The sequence below is a fragment of the Aquarana catesbeiana genome, linkage group LG08 (assembly GCF_042186555.1).
Source record: "Aquarana catesbeiana isolate 2022-GZ linkage group LG08, ASM4218655v1, whole genome shotgun sequence".
Classification (NCBI taxonomy): domain Eukaryota; kingdom Metazoa; phylum Chordata; class Amphibia; order Anura; family Ranidae; genus Aquarana; species Aquarana catesbeiana.
In genome coordinates this window covers 103,940,853-103,958,575 of record NC_133331.1, presented here as the reverse complement: position 1 = coordinate 103,958,575, position 17,723 = coordinate 103,940,853, and positions in this window count along the sequence as shown.

Sequence of the window (17,723 nt, the reverse complement as noted above, 5' to 3'; positions counted from 1 at the left end):
TCTACTGACACCATCCACTGCTCTACTGACACCGTCCACTGCTCTACTGACTGACACCGTCCACTGCTCTACTGACACCATCCACGACTCTACTGACACCTTCCACTGCTCTACTGACTGACACCGTCCACTGCTCTACTGACACCATCCACTGCTCTACTGACACCATCCACTGCTCTACTGACACCATCCACGGCTCTACTGACACCTTCCACTGCTCTACTGACTGACACTGTCCACTGCTCTACTGACACCATCCACTGCTCTACTGACACCTTCCACTGCCCTACTGACACCTTCCACTGCTCTACTGACTGACACCATCCACTGCTCTACTGAGACCATCCACTGCTCTACTGACACCTTCCACTGCCCTACTGAAACTTTCCACTGCTCTACTGACTGACACCTTCCACTGCTCTACCGACTGACACCTTCCACTGCTCTACCGACTGACACCATCCACTGCTCTACTGACTGACATAATCCACTGCTCTACTGACTGACATCATCCACTGCTCTACTGACTGACATCTTCCACTGCTCTACTGACACCATCCACTGCTTTACTGACTGACACCATCCACTGCTCTACTGCCACCTTTCACTGCTCTACTGCCACCTTTCACTGCTCTACTGCCACCTTCCACTGCTCTACTGACACCATCCACTGCTCTACTGACACCATCCACTGCTCTACTGACTGACACCGTCCACTGCTCTACTGACTGACACCGTCCACTGCTCTACTGACACCGTCCACTGCTCTACTGACACCATCCACTGCTCTACTGACACCATCCACTGCTCTACTGACACCATCCACGGCTCTACTGACACCTTCCACTGCTCTACCGACTGACACTGTCCACTGCTCTACTGACACCATCCACTGCTCTACTGACACCTTCCACTGCCCTACTGACACCTTCCACTGCTCTACTGACTGACACCATCCACTGCTCTACTGAGACCATCCACTGCTCTACTGACACCTTCCACTGCCCTACTGAAACTTTCCACTGCTCTACTGACTGACACCTTCCACTACTCTACCGACTGACACCTTCCACTGCTCTACCGACTGACACCATCCACTGCTCTACTGACTGACATAATCCACTGCTCTACTGACTGACATCATCCACTGCTCTACTGACTGACATCTTCCACTGCTCTACTGACACCATCCACTGCTCTACTGACTGACACCATCCACTGCTCTACTGCCACCTTTCACTGCTCTACTGCCACCTTCCACTGCTCTACTGACACCATCCACTGCTCTACTGACACCATCCACTGCTCTACTGACTGACACCATCCACTGCTCTACTGACTGACACCATCCACTGCTCTACTGACTGACACCGTCCACTGCTCTACTGACTGACACCGTCCACTGCTCTACTGACACCATCCACTGCTCTACTGACACCATCCACGACTCTACTGACACCTTCCACTGCTCTACTGACTGACACCGTCCACTGCTCTACTGACACCATCCACTGCTCTACTGCCACCTTCCACTGCTCTACTGACACCATCTACTGCTCTACTGACACCATCCACTGCTCTACTGACTGACACCGTCCACTGCTCTACTGACTGACACCGTCCACTGCTCTACTGACTGACACCGTCCACTGCTCTACTGACACCATCCACTGCTCTACTAACACCATCCACTGCTCTACTGACACCTTCCACTGCTCTACTGACTGACACCGTCCACTGCTCTACTGACACCATCCACGGCTCTACTGACACCATCCACGGCTCTACTGACACCATCAACGGCTCTACTGACACCTTCCACTGCTCTACTGACTGACACTGTCCACTGCTCTACTGACACCATCCACTGCTCTACTGACACCATCCACTGCTCTACTGACACCATCCACGGCTCTACTGACACCTTCCACTGCTCTACTGACTGACACTGTCCACTGCTCTACTGACACCATCCACTGCTCTACTGGCACCTTCCACTGCCCTACTGACACCTTCCACTGCTCTACTGACTGACACCATCCACTGCTCTACTGAGACCATCCACTGCTCTACTGACACCTTCCACTGCCCTACTGAAACTTTCCACTGCTCTACTGACTGACACCTTCCACTGCTCTACCGACTGACACCTTCCACTGCTCTACCGACTGACACCATCCACTCCTCTACTGACTGACATAATCCACTGCTCTACTGACTGACATCATCCACTGCTCTACTGACTAACATCTTCCACTGCTCTACTGACACCATCCACTGCTCTACTGACTGACACCATCCACTTCCCTACTGACACCATCCACTGCTCTACTGCCACCTTCCACTGCTCTACTGCCACCTTCCACTGCTCTACTGACACCATCCACTGCTCTACTGACACCATCCACTGCTCTACTGACTGACACCGTCCACTGCTCTACTGACTGACACCGTCCACTGCTCTACTGACACCGTCCACTGCTCTACTGACACCATCCACTGCTCTACTGACACCATCCACGACTCTACTGACACCTTCCACTGCTCTACTGACTGACACCGTCCACTGCTCTACTGACACCATCCACTTCTCTACTGACACCATCCACTGCTCTACTGACACCATCCACGGCTCTACTGACACCTTCCACTGCTCTACCGACTGACACTGTCCACTGCTCTACTGACACCATCCACTGCTCTACTGACACCTTCCACTGCCCTACTGACACCTTCCACTGCTCTACTGACTGACACCATCCACTGCTCTACTGAGACCATCCACTGCTCTACTGACACCTTCCACTGCCCTACTGAAACTTTCCACTGCTCTACTGACTGACACCTTCCACTGCTCTACCGACTGACACCTTCCATTGCTCTACTGACTGACATAATCCACTGCTCTACTGACTGACATCATCCACTGCTCTACTGACTGACATCTTCCACTGCTCTACTGACACCATCCACTGCTCTACTGACTGACACCATCCACTGCTCTACTGACACTTTCCACTGCTCTACTGCCACCTTTCACTGCTCTACTGCCACCTTCCACTGCTCTACTGCCACCTTCCACTGCTCTACTGACACCATCCACTGCTCTACTGACACCATCCACTGCTCTACTGACTGACACCGTCCACTGCTCTACTGACTGACACCGTCCACTGCTCTACTGACACCATCCACTGCTCTACTGACACCATCCACTGCTCTACTGACACCATCCACGACTCTACTGACACCTTCCACTGCTCTACTGACTGACACCGTCCACTGCTCTACTGACACCATCCACTGCTCTACTGCCACCTTCCACTGCTCTACTGACACCATCCACTGCTCTACTGACACCTTCCACTGCTCTACTGACTGACACCGTCCACTGCTCTACTGACACCATCCACTGCTCTACTGACACCATCCACGGCTCTACTTACACCATCCACGGCTCTACTGACACCATCCACGGCTCTACTGACACCTTCCACTGCTCTACTGACTGACACCGTCCACTGCTCTACTGACACCATCCACTGCTCTACTGACACCTTCCACTGCCCTACTGACACCTTCCACTGCTCTACTGACTGACACCATGCACTGCTCTACTGAGACCATCCACTGCTCTACTGACACCTTCCACTGCCCTACTGAAACTTTCCACTGCTCTACTGACTGACACCTTCCACTGCTCTACCGACTGACACCTTCCACTGCTCTACCGACTGACACCATCCACTGCTCTACTGACTGACATCATCCACTGCTCTACTGACTGACATCTTCCACTGCTCTACTGACACCATCCACTGCTCTACTGACTGACACCATCCACTGCTCTAATGACTGGACTGACACCATCCACTGTTCTACCAACTGACACCGTCCACTGTTCTACTGACTGACACCATCCACTGTTCTACTGACACTTTCCACTGCTCTACTGACTGACACCATCCACTGCTCTACTGACACTTTCCACTGCTCTACTGACTGACACCATCCACTGCTCTACTGACACCATCCACTGCTCTACTGACACCATCCACTGCTCTACTGACACCATCCACTGCTCTACTGACACCTTCCACTGCTCTACTGACTGACACTGTCCACTGCTCTACTGACTGACACTGTCCACTGCTCTACTGACTGACACCATCCACTGCTCTACTGTCACCATCCACTGCTCTACTGACACCATCCACTGCTCTACTGACTGACACCGTCCACTGCTCTACTGACTGACACCGTCCACTGCTCTACTGACACCATCCACTGCTCTACTGACACCTTCCACTGCCTTACTAACACCCTCCACTGCTCTAATGACTGACACCATCCACTGCTCTACTGAGACCATCCATTGCTCTACTAACACCTTCCGCTGCTCTACCGACTGACACCTTCCACTGCTCTGACTGACCTCATCCACTGCTCTAATGACTGACATCATCCACTGCTTTACTGACTGACACCATCCACTGTTCTACTGACTGACACCGTCCACTGCTCTACTGACTGACACCGTCCACTGCTCTACTGACTGACACCGTCCACTGCTCTACTGACACCATCCACTGCTCTACTGACACCATCCACTGCTCTACTGACACCATCCACTGCTCTACTGACACCTTCCACTGCTCTACTGACTGACACCGTCCACTGCTCTACTGACACCATCCACTGCTCTACTGACACCATCCACGGCTCTACTGACACCATCCACGGCTCTACTGACACCATCCACGGCTCTGCTGACACCTTCCACTGCTCTACTGACTGACACTGTCCACTGCTCTACTGACACCATCCACTGCTCTACTGACACCTTCCACTGCCCTACTGACACCTTCCACTGCTCTACTGACTGACACCATCCACTGCTCTACTGAGACCATCCACTGCTCTACTGACACCTTCCACTGCCCTACTGAAACTTTCCACTGCTCTACTGACTGACACCTTCCACTGCTCTACCGACTGACACCTTCCACTGCTCTACCGACTGACACCATCCACTGCTCTACTCACTGACATCATCAACTGCTCTACTGACTGACATCTTCCACTGCTCTACTGACACCATCCACTGCTCTACTGACTGACACCATCCACTGCTCTACTGACTGGACTGACACCATCCACTGTTCTACCGACTGACACCGTCCACTGTTCTACTGACTGACACCATCCACTGTTCTACTGACACTTTCCACTGCTCTACTGACTGACACCATCCACTGCTCTACTGACACCATCCACTGCTCTACTGACACCATCCACTGCTCTACTGACACCATCCACTGCTCTACTGACACCTTCCACTGCTCTACTGACTGACACTGTCCACTGCTCTACTGACTGACACCATCCACTGCTCTACTGTCACCATCCACTGCTCTACTGACTGACACCGTCCACTGCTCTACTGACACCATCCACTGCTCTACTGACACCTTCCACTGCCTTACTAACACCCTCCACTGCTCTAATGACTGACACCATCCACTGCTCTACTGAGACCATCCATTGCTCTACTGACACCTTCCGCTGCTCTACCGACTGACACCTTCCACTGCTCTGACTGACCTCATCCACTGCTCTACTGACTGACATCATCCACTGCTTTACTGACTGACACCATCCACTGTTCTACTGACTGACACCATCCACTGTTCTACTGACACTTTCCACTGCTCTACTGACTGACACCATCCACTGCTCTACTGACACTTTCCACTGCTCTACTGACTGACACCATCCACTGCTCTACTGACACCATCCACTGCTCTACTGACACCATCCACTGCTCTACTGACACCATCCACTGCTCTACTGACACCATCCACTGCTCTACTGACACCTTCCACTGCTCTACTGACTGACACTGTCCACTGCTCTACTGACTGACACCATCCACTGCTCTACTGTCACCATCCACTGCTCTACTGACACCATCCACTGCTCTACTGACTGACACCGTCCACTGCTCTACTGACACCATCCACTGCTCTACTGACACCTTCCACTGCCTTACTGACACCCTCCACTGCTCTAATGACTGACACCATCCACTGCTCTACTGAGACCATCCATTGCTCTACTGACACCTTCCGCTGCTCTACCGACTGACACCTTCCACTGCTCTGACTGACCTCATCTACTGCTCTACTGACTGACATCATCCACTGCTTTACTGACTGACACCATCCACTGCTCTACTGGCTGACACCTTCCACTGCTCTACCTACACCATCCACTGCTCCACTGACTGACACCATCCATTGTTCTACTGACTGACACCATCCACTGCTCCACTGACTGACACCATCCATTGTTCTACTGACTGACACCATCCACTGTTCTACTGACTGACACCATCCACTGTTCTACTGACTGACACCATCCACTGTTCTACTGACACTTTCCACTGCTCTACTGACTGACACCATCCACTGCTCTACTGACACCATCCACTGCTCTACTGACACCTTCCACTGCCCTACTGACACCTTCCACTGCTCTACTGACTGACACCATCCACTGCTCTACTGAGACCATCCACTGCTCTACTGACACCTTCCACCGCCCTACTGAAACTTTCCACTGCTCTACCGACTGACACCTTCCACTGCTCTACCGACTGACACCATCCACTGCTCTACTGACTGACATCCACTGCTCTACTGACTGACATCTTCCACTGCTCTACTGACACCATCCACTGCTCTACTGACTGACACCATCCACTGCTCTACTGACTGGACTGACACCATCCACTGTTCTACCGACTGACACCATCCACTGTTCTACTGACTGACACCATCCACTGTTCTACTGACACTTTCCACTGCTCTACTGACTGACACCATCCACTGCTCTACTGACACTTTCCACTGCTCTACTGACTGACACCATCCACTGCTCTACTGACACCATCCACTGCTCTACTGACACCATCCACTGCTCTACTGACACCTTCCACTGCTCTACTGACTGACACTGTCCACTGCTCTACTGACTGACACCATCCACTGCTCTACTGTCACCATCCACTGCTCTACTGACACCATCCACTGCTCTACTGACTGACACCGTCCACTGCTCTACTGACACCATCCACTGCTCTACAGACACCTTCCACTGCCTTACTGACACCGTCCACTGCTCTAATGACTGACACCATCCACTGCTCTACTGAGACCATCCATTGCTCTACTGACACCTTCCGCTGCTCTACCGACTGACACCTTCCACTGCTCTGACTGACCTCATCCACTGCTCTACTGACTGACATCATCCACTGCTTTACTGACTGACACCATCCACTGTTCTACTGACTGACACCATCCACTGCTCTACTGACACCATCCACTGCTCTACTGACACCATCCACTGCTCTACTGACACCTTCCTCTGCTCTACTGACTGACACTGTCCACTGCTCTACTGACTGACACCATCCACTGCTCTACTGTCACCATCCACTGCTCTACTGACACCATCCACTGCTCTACTGACTGACACCGTCCACTGCTCTACTGACACCATCCACTGCTCTACTGACACCTTCCACTGCCTTACTGACACCCTCCACTGCTCTAATGACTGACACCATCCACTGCTCTACTGAGACCATCCATTGCTCTACTGACACCTTCCGCTGCTCTACCGACTGACACCTTCCACTGCTCTGACTGACCTCATCTACTGCTCTACTGACTGACATCATCCACTGCTTTACTGACTGACACCATCCACTGCTCTACTGGCTGACACCTTCCACTGCTCTACCTACACCATCCACTGCTCCACTGACTGACACCATCCATTGTTCTACTGACTGACACCATCCACTGTTCTACTGACACTTTCCACTGCTCTACTGACTGACACCATCCACTGCTCTACTGACACCATCCACTGCTCTACTGACACCATCCACTGCTCTACTGACACCATCCACTGCTCTACTGACACCATCCACTGCTTTACTGACACCCTCCACTGCTCTACTGACTGACACCCTCCACTGCTCTACTGACTGACACCCTCCACTGCTCTACTGACTGACACCATCCACTGCTCTACTGATACCATCCACTGCTCTACTGACACCGTCCACTGCTCTACTGACACCATCCACTACTCTACTGACTGACACCATCCACTGCTTTACGGACACCCTCCACTGCTCTACTGACTGACACCATCCACTGCTCCACTGACTGACACCATCCACTGCTCTACTGACTGACACCATCCACTGCTCTACTGGCTGACACCTTCCACTGCTCTACTGGCTGACACATTTATATTTTTACAGTGACATTTTTTAAAGTTTTCCTTACTGTTTAGTTAGGGCTTGCTGGATAATTTCTTAAAAAAGGTGCCGAACCCCGATGATCTTTGATCTCTTTCACGTTCAGGAAGATCTGCACCTCTCAAAGGTTGTCTACCCCTGCTCTAGGGTATTCAAAAGATTTTGGAGAAACTGTCCACATTTTGACATACCTCTCCAATTCTTTCCAATGACCCTCTCAATATGTAAATAAAGATCTGAAATAACTGTTTAGCCACTTGGAGTTTCTTGGCGAGAGGTGGCAGATGGTAGTGGGGGGCCCCAGGTCAACTTTTGCATTGGGGCCCACAAGCTTTAAGCTGCGCCTCTGAAAAAGAGGGAGGTGAACACACCAACCGACCAGCCACTGTATATTTACGTCATTATTTGAAGATGGATATCTTGGTAACGCAGCTGCTGCCACAACTGAGGTATCCATCTTTAGGGCCGGCGGTTCTGTACACGATAATGGTGGTCTCTGCGGTGGGTTCACCGCGAGATCACTGTTATTGGCGGCGGGAGAGGTGCGCACCCCCCTCCCGCCGCTCTCCTGCGCCCTCCGCCGCTTACCGGAGCCGTCGTTAGCGGCGTAGGCGATCCGGTCCTCTCACTTCCTAGGTATGGAGACGAGTGAGTCTAAGATGGCCCCCATCCGTCTCTATACCATAGGAGGGCGGAAGCGACGTCATGACATCAGCTCCGCCAATTTTTTCTTAAAAGGCACTTTTTTTGTCACTTTTTTAAACAACTTTTTTTTTTTTTTTTTTTTTGCATTAAAGTCCAAATATGAGATCTGAGGACTTTTTGACCCCAGATCTCATATTTAAGAGGACCTGTCATGCTTTTTTCTATTACAAGGGATGTTTACATTCCTTGTAATAGGAATAAAAGTGATCCAATTTTTTATTTTTTTTTTAAAAACAGTGAAAAAAGAAATAAAATAAAGTAAAATAAGTAAATAAATAAAAAAAAGTTTTTAAAGCGCCCTGTCCCGACGAGCTCGCGCGCAGAAGTGAACGCATACGTGAGTAGCGCCCACTTATGAAAATGGTGGTCAAACCACACATGTGAGGTGTTGCCGCGATCGGTAGAGCAAGAGCAATAATTCTAGCCCTAGACCTCCTCTCCAACGCAAAACATGCAACCTGTAGAATTTTTTAAACGTTACCTATGGAGATTTTTAAGGATAAAAGTTTGACGCCATTCCACGAGTGGGCGCAATTTTGAAGCGTGACATGTTGGGTATCAATTTACTTGGCGTAACATTATATTTCACAATATAAAAAAAAATTGGGCTAACTCTACTGTTGCCTAATTTTTTTATTCAAAAAAAGTGAATTTTTTCCAAAAAAAGTGCGCTTATAAGACCGCTGCACAAATACGGTGCAAAAAAAAGTATTGCAATGACCACCATTTTATTCTCTAGGGTGTTAGAAAAAAAACAATATATAATGTTTGGGGGTTCTAAGTAATTTTCTAGCAAAAAAACATGTAAACACCTAAAATCCAAAAAGAGGCTGGTACTTAAGTGGTTAATCTACATGTAATATTATTCTTATACAGGATTTATATAGTGCCAACAGTTTGCGTAGCACTTTACTATATAAAGAGAGACAATACAGCAACAATACAATTCAATACAAGAGTGTTATGCCCCGTACACACGGTCGGACATTGATCGGACATTCCGAAAACAAAATCCTAGGATTTTTTCCGACGGATGTTGGCTAAAACTTGTTTTGCATACACACGGTCGCACAAAGTTGTCGGAATTTCCGATCGCCAAGAACGCTGTGACTTCAACCACGTACGACGAGACTAGAAAAGGCCAGTTCAGAACCAAGCGTGGCACCCTTTGGGCTCCTTTTGCTAATCTCGTGTAGGTAAAAGTTTGCTGAGAGACGATTCGCGCTTTTTCAGACTCGTGGCTTTCAGATCGTTTTCTGCCGTTCAGTTTGTGCTTGTGGGTTTATATCTGCTCTTCAGTGCGTGCAGCAAGCTACGCGTGACTTTGATTAGTCATTGTGTTCTTGTTTGTTCGTTGCTGTTTTTCAGGTCGCTCTTTACAGGCCTTGCTGTTCTTCAGTGCGTTCTGCTACTTCGTTCTGAGCAGCTGACCGTTTTCTAGCCATGTTGCGTATACGTACTCTTCGTAGAGTTCGTGCTGTGCGGGGGCTTGGTGTTGGGGTCCTGACCTTGACACAAGTCCAGTCCATGAACAGGGTGGGGAGGATTTCATGGACCAAGAATTGGTTGCTTCAGCGTGACCAGTTCTGTCACATGCCTTTGCTCCGTGAGATCCGTGAGAATAATCCTGATGATTTCAGGAACTTTCTCCGGATGATGAACCCCGTTTTTCACCGTTTGTTGACTTCGCTGACCCCCTATATCAGCAGGCAGGATACCTGCATGAGGCAGCCATCACTCCGGAGCAGAGGCTCGTCACTACCCTGGGGTACTTGGCGACGGGGAGAAGTCTGCAGGACTTGAAGTTCTCGACAGGCATCTCCCCCCAGGCTCTGGGGATCATTATCTCAGAGACCTGTTCTGCCATCATCCAGGTCCTGCAGAAGGAGTATATTAAGGTAAAATTTTTATCCTTTAACATCACATTTTATTGTATTTAATGTTTGATAATATATTGTATTTCTTTCCGCATTCCCTAATTACCATGATTGTAATATGCTGTAAATGTACCCTTTGTTCTCATGCATGCTGGATTTTTATGTAATTCTTTTTGTTGTCCTTCATACATATTTGCCTTCTCTCCCCAGCATGTTCTCCTGGCCCTATATTCACCTCATGTAGTTACTTAACAATGTATTTTATCAGCTCCATAGTAGTTCTTTACCCCAAACACCCCCTAAAATGTTTTTAAATGTGATTTGTAATTTAAATTCAGGCAGAGTGCCAGAGGCTTTTTTTTGGGGTCCCCAAATCATTTGGAACCCTCCCTCCCCCCAACTGCTAAGTCAGCTGATATCAATTCTCTATCTATCCTCAATCATCTATCTGCTGACTTTGCCAAACCCATACACACTATACCCATCTCTTTTGTGCTCAGATGTATGGATGAATTCCCCAAAGCATGTAGTGCAAGGGCCTGCCTGTATACTTTCCAATGGTACTGTTTAAAGTTTTTGTATCCTATTATTATCTTGATAGGTAATAGCAGAATGTCCAAATGTGCTCAAATGTGTACAGTGTGTAGTTATATCTTTGTATTATGACACTTCTTATCTGTCCAGTGGGCTGCCAATAGTGTAACTAAGGAGGGGCTGTTCCAAGTAATACCCATTATTTAGGCATTCATCTCTCAATGAAGTGGAGAGGGTTACCTGTCCAAGAGCCCCCCCCCTATAATGTTAGAAATGGCCCATGAGAGGGGGGGGGGGGAATCTGATAGGTGTACCTCATACTTTGGTCTTTAAAAATTCCCATTAATAAATGTTATCTTGATTTTGGCGAAGAATGTTTGTGTCTAATCTGCTTTCCATGTTTATGTGCAAAAAGACAATTTTTTTTGTTTTCCTCAACAGTTTCCTTCCACGCCACAGGAATGGCAGACTGTGGCCTCCCACTTTACCCAGCGGTGGGACTTTCCTAACTGTGGAGGGGCAATTGATGGGAAACACGTCCACATCGTCCCACCACCCAACTCGGGGTTGTACTATTATAATTATAAGGGGTTCAATAGTATTGTGATGTTGGCAGTGGTGTCGGCTAATTACGAGTTCCTGTATGTGATCGTGGGGAAGAATGGCCGGATGTCTGATGGTGGAGTCATCACCCAGACGGAGTTTTACAGGCATCTCCAGAATGGCAGCTTGGACTTGCCACCTCCAGAAGACAATGTGGAAGGACTCCCATTCGTCTTCGTTGCGGATGAAGCATTTGCGCTGGGGGACCATCTTATGCGGCCAGGACCCTCACCCCGGACCAGAGGGTTTTTAATTACCGGCTGGCCAGAGCCAGAAGAGTGGTGGAGAACACATTTGGAATCATGGCCAGCCGGTTCCGCCTATTTCTGACACCCATACATATGGCGGACTTTAAACTGAATCATATTATCCTGGTGTGCTGTGTTCTACATAACTTTTTACGTCAACATTCTGCCAACTATGCTGGCTCAGTTGGGCCTGAGGCCGGAATTATAAATGAAACAACCCTGACGGCGCTTGAAAGTGGCTGTCCTGGCTTGCCCTCCCTCAGTGCCTGTGATGTACGGCTAAGATACCTTGAGTTCTTTGCGGGTAGGGAGCCCATCAATATGCCAGACAATGTGTGAAACCTTTATCAAATAGAAAAACAAATTAAGCAAATCTTTGTTGACATTTACTGCTTGTGTTTGTTTTAGCTGACCCTGACAGAAATGTGGTGAGTCCTGAAAATGGCTTGATTGTGTAACCTTACAAAGCACTGTTGGGTGTTATTTACTAAAGGCAAAGACACTTTGCACTACAAGTGCACTTGAAATGCACTGAAACTGCACTTGTAGTGCAAAGTGGATTGGCCCTTATTAAATAACCCCCATTGTCACATAAAGCAGCAATTGGAGCACCATAAAAGTGTTGTATCGTTGAGACAATTATCCACACATTCTTGATTAACAATCTTTTTAATACCAGCATAATCAGATGTGCATTTAGAAATTGTTTTTAAAACAAACCAACATGTTTGTTGTATAACAATTTTTGGGGTGGCATTAGAAAAAGTAGAACTGTCCATTTAAGATAAAACCGGCATGTTTAAAACCTAATAGAAAGACACAAATCTTGAACTTACAAAGTTCACATTTGGTAGAACTTGAAGGCAATATCAGACATGAGTATTTAGGAACTGTGTTTGATATTGCGTTCAGATGGGGTGAAGTCACCCCCGGAAAAGCCAAATTTTGAAGATGCACACAAATTTACGAATGTCAACATGTGCTAGCTGCCATAACGGGGGATCAAGGGACGTGTTTTGTGGGTACAACCCCTTCCTCACAGCTACTTTATTATTGAAGAAGGGGTTGCACCCCCAAAACGCGTCCATTGATCTCCCGTGATGGCAGATAGCACATGTTGGCACACTGTGTGCATTCTCAAAATTTGGCTTTTCTTAAATTTGTGCAAAAAATTTAAAAGTGTAGTACACCAGAAAAGAAAGGGCTTTGGAGGGGTTTTAAACTCTCCCCAAAGCATCAATGATGTTCATATTTTTAGTAATAACATCACTGATGTTTTTGGTGATATTTTCCAAGGCAACATTACACCCCATGATCTCCCCAATCAGGATCTGGGCACTTTCCGAGGTGAAAGGATCAGGATCCGCAACATCACGATCACCTAAAAAGAGAAAAAACAAAAAAAAAAACATGTATTATAAATATGCCGGCATCCATCCCTTACCTGAGCCTGTGGTCACAGACACTCACCTGTTGTGGTGACTAGTTCCACCACGTCTTCTTCCTCCTGCTCTTCTTGTGTTGGGGTGATTTCCCCTTCTTCCAGAGGTGGGGGGTCTCTGGTCTCCTCGAGTGAGGGGTGTCCTCCGAGTCTTTTCTCCCCTATGTGAAACAAAAAAGCTATACTTAGCACACAGATATTTGATGGCAGAACTATAAATATGAAACATTGCTTGGAAGTGGGGTACAATTGTCTATTTTGGCAGAGTTCCAAGATATATAATTTGTATTGTCCTTTGTCAAGCTTCAATTCTTGTACCAGCTTCACAGATGGAGACCCCCCTATAGTATACACTGGAGCACCTGTGTGGGCCCCCTAATAAAAAGGGTGTTCTTGTGTCCCACACTAGTGCTCCAGTGTCCAGATGTGAAAACTGCTGCTGAGTGTCCTCTCCTTACACAGAATCTAGTTTGCATTTCATTCTAGTAACAAACACATCTACACAACCAAATTAGTTTCATACAAGCAGCCCCTAAAAAATGTGGTCAAATGCATATGGCAAAAACAATGGTGTTTTAGGCTCCATTCACACTAGCGCGTTTTTTGATGCATTTTGCATTTTGCAGAAATGCATGGGAATTTTTTAACATGGGTTCCTATGGAACATGTTCACATCAATGCCTTTTTGTACCTCTGCATTTTTGGAAAGGGTCAGGGACTTTTTTTCATGCAAAATGCAGCGTTTTGCATGTAATTCAATGGACCAGCATCAAAAACGCAAGTACACCGTTTTTGCAGCGTTTTTACAGCATTTTTGATGCGTTTTTGGCGTTTTTTTGTTTTTTTTTAAATATTTTTTTAGACTGTATACAGTCTAAAAAAAAACTGTAAAAAAAAAAAAAAAACAAAGCAAAACGCGGCAAAAACGCTGTAAAAACGCTACAAAAATGCTGCTCAAAAACGTGGCAAGCATGACAAAAAAAACTCCAAAAACGCTCAAAAGCAACATGCATAGGTGTGAATCGAGCCTTATAGTCCGAAAGAAAAATACGAACGAATAATGTGCCCATGAACATGAAAGTTGACATTTTAAACTGTACAACAGTTCAGAAAAGCCCTTGGAGCAGCACGAACGTAATAAACACAAAAAGAATAGGAACACAGCACAACTACTTACTTTTTTGCAGCACTCTCCAGATCTTTCTGTACTGCTCATGTTCTCTTAATTTCAGGTCCGACCTGAGCTGATCTTTCGATCGACGTACCCCGAAATTCCGGTGCAAACTCCTGACCACTTTCGCCATTATCTTGGCCTTTCTGATATTGGGGTTGGGGTAAGGTCCATACTTTCCATCATAGTCGGTCTTCTTCAGGATGTCGACCATCTCCAACATCTCCCCAAAGGACATATTTGAGGCCTTAAATCTTCTCCTTCTTGATCCAGACGTTTCCGGATCCGGGCTTTCCTCCCCCTCCTCCTCGTTGCTATAATTAGCACGCACCTGCTGTGTCTCCGCCATGTGCTCTTGTCCCACTGTGCCGAACAAAAAGGGGCGGGGAATAGACTAGAAAGAACGTCAGGAGCGGGCGGAGTTACACGCATGCGCAGTGTGTATAAAGCGCAACACGCGTGCGTAGTACGTATGATCTTTGAGCGGAGGAAGGAGTATCGGAGGCGCCGATCATGATAACGAAGGTAAGAGCCAAACTTGGGCCTATACTGCTTCTAGATTGAGGCCTATATTGTAACAAGATTAGGAGAGTTTGGCCTGACATTAGGGTTTGTCTTGTGTTGTGTCTTGCAGTGAAAATGGATATCTTGAAAGATGACGACTTTATGGCAATCTTCATTGATATGTTCAGGGAGCTGCCTTGTCTGTGGCAGATAAACCACCCACATTATAAGAACCAAACAAAGAGGAAGGCAGCACTAGATCAATTGCTGGAATTTGTGAAGACGGTGATCCCCACGGCAGACATTACCTATTTGAAGATCCTAATTGGTGGCCTGAGAAGCCCCCACACTGTGGAGGAGGACTTTGCTTGCATAACTGCCTGCAAAATGAGGCAGATGGAGGAGGGCCAACAACTCATGTGTGAGTCCTTAATGTTGGAAGCTCTCAATAAGGGGTTGAGGGGCCAAATAACATCTGCTACCCACATTTGTGACCTCACACATGGTCCTCCTACTAGTCCTCCTCCTCCAGGTCCTACTAGTCCTCCTCCTCCTCCAGATCCTACTCCTCCTCCTGCCACATCTCCAACACCTGAGCCACAGCCAGGAAGGAAGGGTGGAAAGAAGACCAGAAAGTGATGACCCTGTGTCCAGTCTGGTCTGGCAAAAGATGCAGGCTCTTGTAGTACCACAGCCTGGGGACACAGATGTCATCTGCTGCTTTCCGGATCTCTGGGACTTCTGGACCAGACTGCACTCCCTTAGATAAGGACTCCTCAGGCCACCAATTTTGATGTTAAAGAATTGATGTCTGCCCTGGGGGTCCAAGGCTTCGCTAATTTCAGCTGTTTCTCCAGTGTTGCCTCCCTCTTTGTTTGGTTCTGAGCCCTTAATAAAGGATTTTTTGTTTCAATTATACTCTCCTATGTGTTTTTTCCTTCAAAAAGGACAGTTTGTTTGTGAGGATTCAGGTACATTTGTAAAGTACAATGTGAAATTAACAAGGGACACCAACACCAAGCAACCTCCTTGAGATTAAATAATATAAGATATCAATGGTGTTGTGGTAACTTGACATACAAAATACACACAAAAATATTATGGAGTAAAACTAAAAATAAAATAGAACAAAGATCAGACTTGAAAAAAATACAAACCTAAAAAAAACTAACAAAAACAGCCTTTTAAAAACAAAAAACAACCCAAAAATATTTTTATCAGATATGACAAATCCAAATATATTGAGGGAGTCCCGATAAATAATAAAGAAAGAAGTTTGTGAGAAGTCTGTGTGAATATGAGCAGCAAAACTACTTAATTCTTCTCACATTATAAAGAAGAAGAGAGTGCGCTGTATTAAACCATTTTTGACATTGCACCGTGACGAAAGTGCTGTATCCATTGCGAACGCTAATTTTACCCGACCGAGCTGTTTTGTCTCGGAATTTCTTCTGAGCATGCATGGCACTTTGTGCGTCGGAACAGGCCACACACGGTCGGAATTGACGCGATTGGATTTTGTTGTCGGAAAATTTTATAGCCTGCTCTCAAACTTTGTGTGTCGGAAAATCCGATGGAAAATGTCCGATGGAGCCCACACACGGTCGGAATGTCCGACAACACGCTCCGATCGGTCATTTTCCATCGGAAAATCTGACCGTGTGTACGGGGCATAAGAAGGGCCCTGCTCCTGCGAGCTTACAATTTAATCCCACCCCCATTGTGTTTAGCTGGTGAGTGGCCATGGAGGAGGAGGGAGGGAGTGGGCTGTCATTTACCACTGTGTGAGACTCTATTGTCACATGGGCTGCTCAGATGTGATAGGGAGGAAATGCTCAGCATAGAAACTCACTGAAAACTGAGTATGTGCAGAGTTGCCAACACAGCTGTAAAATCCCTAGCTGAATTGGGGAGATGAACAGAAGGCGGGGATAGAGCGCAACAGGATCAACCAGGTTTTTTGCAGAATACGGAAAACGAATCTCATAGTGACTGAGTAAGTATGAACAGCATCTTATATAGAATTTATTGATAGTTCTTATGATGTGGGTTTAGTGACAATTTAAATGCTGAACTTCTTTTTATGCTAAATAGACTTTTCATGTCATTCTTTTAAAGTAGGACACCTTGCGTGTGGGTACTCCAAAATTGATTATTAGTAATAACTATAGTCACAGGATGGGTCAAAAATGTTTTTTTTATCTCTATCTACCCATATATATCCACAAAAGGTATACAGGCAGGCATTCACATGTTTTGCGGCGAAGATAAGTCAAAGCAACAGCATGTCATTGTCAACTTT